This window comes from Benincasa hispida, chromosome 6, assembly GCF_009727055.1.
Source record: "Benincasa hispida cultivar B227 chromosome 6, ASM972705v1, whole genome shotgun sequence".
NCBI classification, from domain to species: domain Eukaryota; kingdom Viridiplantae; phylum Streptophyta; class Magnoliopsida; order Cucurbitales; family Cucurbitaceae; genus Benincasa; species Benincasa hispida.
In genome coordinates, this window is record NC_052354.1 from 46344376 (window position 1) to 46350750 (window position 6375).

The window sequence follows — 6375 nt, forward strand, 5'->3', positions numbered from 1 at the left end:
TTATTTGATGCCAAAACTTGTATTAATGAACTTGTCATTCTGAATTTTATATCCAATCAAGTTTTAGCAATTTTAATAATTTACCCAAGATTATTCTTTTGCAACGATACTAAATGAAGATATTCTTGACTAAATACTACCTCTAGAATAACTCATATTCCGATAGTCATTTAGGTACCACTTTTGGTCAGACATTATTAACACTTAATAATTCTATAAGTGTAGACCCACCATTTTTGGATGTCAAAGGCCACTAATGACCAAAGAAATCCTATCCATTTCTGGAGCTTGAGTTGTTCCGAAACCTATGTTACTACCCTCCGAGGGGATAACCGTCATTAAATGACTAGTAAAGGGCCGTTTAAAGCTAACCAGCAGGCGCAACATAGGAATCTCACGGTCCAAACTAACGGAGGAGACCGCATGTTGACACATTTCCTTCACCCACTTACTATGAACTACTTCCTCCGTTCAGCTTGATATTGACTCATATAAAACACTTTCCGAAGGGAGGTCACTTTCAGGGTGACAGAAGCGTCATATGAATCTCACAGTGTGAACTATATGGAGACATGGCAGTTGAAATCATACACTGGATTTATGATCGAACGACTTCCTCTTATTCACCCGAATCTAAATTTAAGCTAAAAAATACTTTCCGAAGGGAAGTCACTTCCAGGGTGACATGAAGTACCACTTAAATCTAGACTGTGAACTCTTAGGGATGCGAGAGCTAAGAATAACATACCGCGTATGTTATTAATTTCCCGTTGAAGTTTTTTAATAACTCTATCATATAAAAGTTATTCACTACCACTGAAGTGTTCTAACGTTTGGGTAACTACATACTTAGGTTCTTTTCCAGCTAAATAAAAATAACCCTAAGTCTATGTGGTTTATCCATGTATAACTCTTATAAATGGACTTAAACCTACGATATCTGGGTGATAAACACTTTTATTACCGCACATCGCTCACGGATACTCATAAAACTGGTTACCAACGCTCAATTATTCGGCCATAATCCCTAGGTAGAAGGTGTTCTGTAGACCGTCAACTTAAATACCCCCAACCTTCAACAGGATTATATACTGGTTGAGTTTGTAACCCTAGTTTTACAAGTTTAATTTTAACTAATTAAAATAGTGGTTAACCTACGTGAGCATGCAACTGTTCTTCATTATGGATTTTAAATGTCTAACCCAATTTTATAACAGCTTATAAAACTTTAGACATGCCAAACATACATAACATACAGGCATTCAATATCTAATATAACACTTATATTAAATACAAGAAACCCTAACATGCATACTATATATTATAACAAATTATAACATACTTTCAATGCATGTTGCATGCTTCCTATGGTGAGATTTTAAATCTAAATGACATACTATATGCACATACAAGATTTATTTAATTGTAACATACATCCAATGCATAAATAATTAAACACATACTGATATGGTTTTAGTTTTGGCAAAAACAAGCAAACAAAAGCCTAACTATTACAAAAACAGCTTCACCACCGCTCGAATTGCTCCAAAAACACTTGAACTGGACCCAAACCGTCTGAACCGGACCAGCAAAGTCTGAACCGAACCAATTCTCAAGAGAACCGATCGAACCGGCTGATCTTGCTCTCGCCCAAAATCTCGCCAAGGCTGATCGTTTAGCAATGACAACCATTGTCATGCATTTGGCTTGATAATTTAGTGTTTGCTTGATCATTTAACAACCAACGCCTATCGTTTAACAAAGCTACACGATCATGTAGTGTTTGCCTTCTATCGTATAGTGTCATCGTCTAGCGCCGGAGGATGCTATACGATCACTTAGTGTCAAACACTATCGCATAGCTCCATCGTTTAGCACGAACAATTTACTAGACGATCGTTTAACTCCCATCATTTAGCGTCGCGTCTTGATCGTTTAGTGCACGCCCGAGGTAAATGATCGCCTAGTGCTATCGCATAGCAATCGACGCATTCGCTCAGCTGCCGCTCATTAGGAAATTGTGTAAACGATCACTCAGCGCCATCGTATAGCTCTTCGCCGCATTGCTTACTCCCGATCAAAGGTAAACGATCGTGTAAGCGTATCACTCAGTACCATCGCATAGCTCTTCGCCGCATTGCTTAGCTCCCACCCTAAGCTACATGATTGTTAGTGCCATCGCATAGCAAAACAACGCATCGTTTAGCTCTCAGGTAGAAAATCGTCTAGCGCACAACACCTAAAGCGATTAATGCCCCGAGCTACACGATCGTTTAGCTTTTTTTTCATATTATCTAACGCATGAAGCTAAATGATCGTTTAGCTACTGAAGCTCGAACGACGATAAGAACAGAGGCTGATCGTCTGGAATTTGCAACTTGGCCCATTCGCTTTTCTCTCGAATTACGAGCCTTAAATTTCAACTCATAATGACTCCAAATAAATTACAGACTCTGGGAAAGACATGAAAGCTCATCAAGCAAGAGCCAATTACAAATTTAAACACAGGAAATCAAAGAGAAATTAAAAGGCCAAAACTCAGAAAATCAATATCATCACAGCAGTTCATATTTTCATATAAAACACCCACCAAAAAACCAGAATTAAATCTGAATTGAATGCTTATAAGATGCTTTGATACCAATTATGGATCTACAACAGCATGCAAGCGGAAGGGAAAGGATCCAGTAAGCACTCTAATTCATTAATTTGGTTGAAAGAAACATGCTAAAAATGGAGTATAATGGGTTTCATGAACATACCTTGGCCAAACCTTCAAAAATTTCAATTTTCAGCTGGCAAAATCCTCTGAAATCCTTGTGTAGACCACCACAAGACTTCTCTACTACCCTCTTTGGTGCTCTAGATAGTTGTGGGACTCAAATAAGTTGGAATCACAGGGAATATGGAGAAAGCTTACTGAACCAATCCATTGAGAAACACCTACTTCTTTATCTGAATTTTTCAGCAAAAAATTCAATCGGTTTCATCTCCTTTTCGTTACTCCAATTTTCATTGCAACTTCTGGCAAAAGATTGCTGATTCGAACCTACTATATCCGCCTAGACCTAGCATGCAACAATAGAGGGAATGTGCACTAGCAATAAGGGAAATGACCAAGCTCATTGCTATTGCTAGTAATATCCAAAGTAGGAGGTGGTGGGTGTCTACTTGTATAGAGAGCCCTAGTGTGCCCAAGGCCCCATAGTAACATGAAGAATAGAACTGCACCCAAAACCACACCACCATTTTTCAAGATTTATTAGTCAGTTAACATATCTCTCAATCAACGGAATTTGTTTCCAAAAAAGACATGTAGACTTCTGAAAGGTAACCGAAAGTGTTTGTGGGCATATTGGTTAAAACTCTGTATCAGCGCAATTTGTTGCGCACAAGCATTCAACTAGAGGGCGAAAATGCTTAATTCTTATGGTTTAACAGATCAAGCAACATTTGGTTTTAGAGTGTAAGCAGGTGGTTGTTAAGTTTGACATACGAATAATTCGTTCTAATATTTGCCTACTGGATTTTTCAGATTCACCGGAAATGTATTAATTGCGTTGCAGAAACTTCCTTACCTTTTGAGTCGCAACACCTAATTTAAAGAGAGTTTTGACGAACCGTAACAGAAAATATTCTATGTCAGGTTTGTCTGAGTCATATGGAATTGGCCTCTTATGAAGCTAGAGAGCCAGAAGCTGGGATACAATTCCCATATTTCCATTAATTGTTGCAAATTACAAAAATTTTTTACAGTAAAGTACATACAAATATAGGATTTTAATGTCAAATATTAGTAAAACAATTAAATTCTAGCTAAAGCTATGCTTTTCTCAAAAAAAAAATGGGTTTTATCTCTAATAATTTAAGAATTTATTTCAATACTGTTATCTAACTGGCGCAATCAGTTCGATTGGAGCAGCGGTATTCTGATAGCAATCCTATTACCTTGGGTTCACCGTTTTTCTTACACCTCGAATAGCTTCATCGCTGAACCTAAATATGATAGTTTCTTCTTCTGAACCGGTTATTGAGCTATTTGAATAAGTATTAAACCTCGATAATCACTTATATTAAATTTAATTAACTATTCAAGATGGCTTTACCCATTCATAGTAAAATATAATTTGGAATCTACGTAATTGAATCGAATGAGTAGTTGGATTTTCTCATCATTACGTAATTCCTTAAATGATTATGCGGAAAACATGACAGTTATCGACAAGTTCTAATTCACACGTTAAGATTTGGACAAATATAATCTGTTGATATTCTTAATATCATGTTCATATATTAATTAAATCCCCTCTACAAAACTTGATGCACATTCGAGAACTATAAAGTCCAAATAAATATGAACATATGGTAATCCTATTGATGCGGGGTTGAAGCTCCCATAACGGATACACTCATTGAATATATTAATTAGAAAGACTTTTAATTACATCTATACTCAGCTAATCCATTTCTTAATAACCTGAACCCCGGACCGACCATACCACATTTAACAGACGGTTTGAATAACGCTGCTAATCTCCTTGCGCACCTATATGATATATTTTTTGGTGTCCACATTTTGCCAATATAACTAATCAGGAACACTTCAACAGTAACAATGACCCTTTTTATTTCACTAAATTGCTCGTCAGACGAAACAGATGGTCAGGCCAAATTCAACTCAGTTGCATAACGCGGTCATCACTGGTTGGTACTGCCCTGTAATTTACAATCTTAAATCTCCTTAAATACCACTTATGCGAGATCCAGCGATTCATGAGCCCTTCTTAATAATATAAACACAATACCATAGAGTCATATTTATAAAGTAACATCTTTACAGTGTTCGCATATAACGGCTGGGGTCAAATTTTGTTTACCAAAATTACTTCTTGTTCTGTAAGGTCCAACTGATAAGTACCCACTAAGCAATATCGAACCCATTGGTTTGTGATCCAATCAGCTCCTCTCACCTCATATGTCATTGATTGAGGGGCGTGTTCTAATGCCATGGATAATACTTCGCCAACTTAAATGGATCCAGAACTCTCTCTAAACTTACTCCTTAATTTTGTAGGGGGATAGCAAAACCATAAGTTTATAAACTTATCTCCCACAATGTCTTGCACCTTATGTCCCACCGCTTAGTCTTTAACATTCTCTATACTGTGTACTTCAACCCCTTAGAAAATGGTTATCATATGAATTTATTTAGTGCTACGACATAATCAAACAATCTGCTGTCTCCGAGCTGGTGCCAAGAATAGAGGGCTAGGTGACACCACATCTTCAAGACCCGAAAATCCCCTGAAAGGGAATAATTTTATCTAACTTACACCCCTCACCCTGCTCTTAGCAGCGGAAATGATGAATTTATCTAATTTCTTGTAGTATTGACGGGCAGTCCACTTAGATAAAAACCAGGGAGTTCGATGTTCTCCCAACTCTCTAATATAGCATCAGTCAGGCGATTTTACAAGGTACATACGGAGAGTTATCCTCCTTAAAAAAAGGAGTCAGTTCGAGCCTGTGATTAAAATTGTCAGTAGATCGGTGCGATTTTATAAAAAAAACACAGTTGTAAAGTCTTTCCCTACAGCGTCTATTAAGTAACAGATCAAATAGGAGATTGTCCTCATGAAGGCACTTGCGATAGTGTTCGTTGGATTTCGCGGAATCACATTCGGGTCTACTCAAACAATAGACTTTCCTTGGTTTTCGCAAAAATCAAGGAAATATACCTATGGTCATCCTGGTGAAATGTAAAGTCTCTATTATGGAACGACGAGCACCTAACATCGTGGTCCCGGTCTGTATATAAATACCTTCTTTGTATGAATAATCCCGCTCGCATGTCTAATCAGAATGGATTGAAGTATCATTTTGTGCCACTTTAAAACAATTGAGATATACCTACATAAAAACAAAAACAGGCGGATAAAGTCGTAAGGTACCACACCAGGATAAGATTTAATCGCACCACGTACTTAAATCCCATCTCAATATAAATCATTACGATAATGTTTATGACTACGTAAATATTATGACTATAGGCCAGAGAAACGCAGAAAATTCTAAAAAAGTAAGTTACTCACTTAACAATGATTAAAACCCTAACCAAATATGTCTTCACATCATGTTTAAGTTACAATGATATCCTTGGATGTTAGTTATATTGGTTTGTGGTTAACTCGCAACTAAAATCAATAACCCATACTTTTATAGTATTAATAAGAACAGAAGTGAATAAAATATTGATTAATATTTATTATAATCACAAGTACGTAACAAACACATAGAAAGAGTTTGTTCAGACAATGGAAATCATTCAAAAACTTTAAAAAGGAAAATTGCATAGTAACTTAAAACCCTTTTACA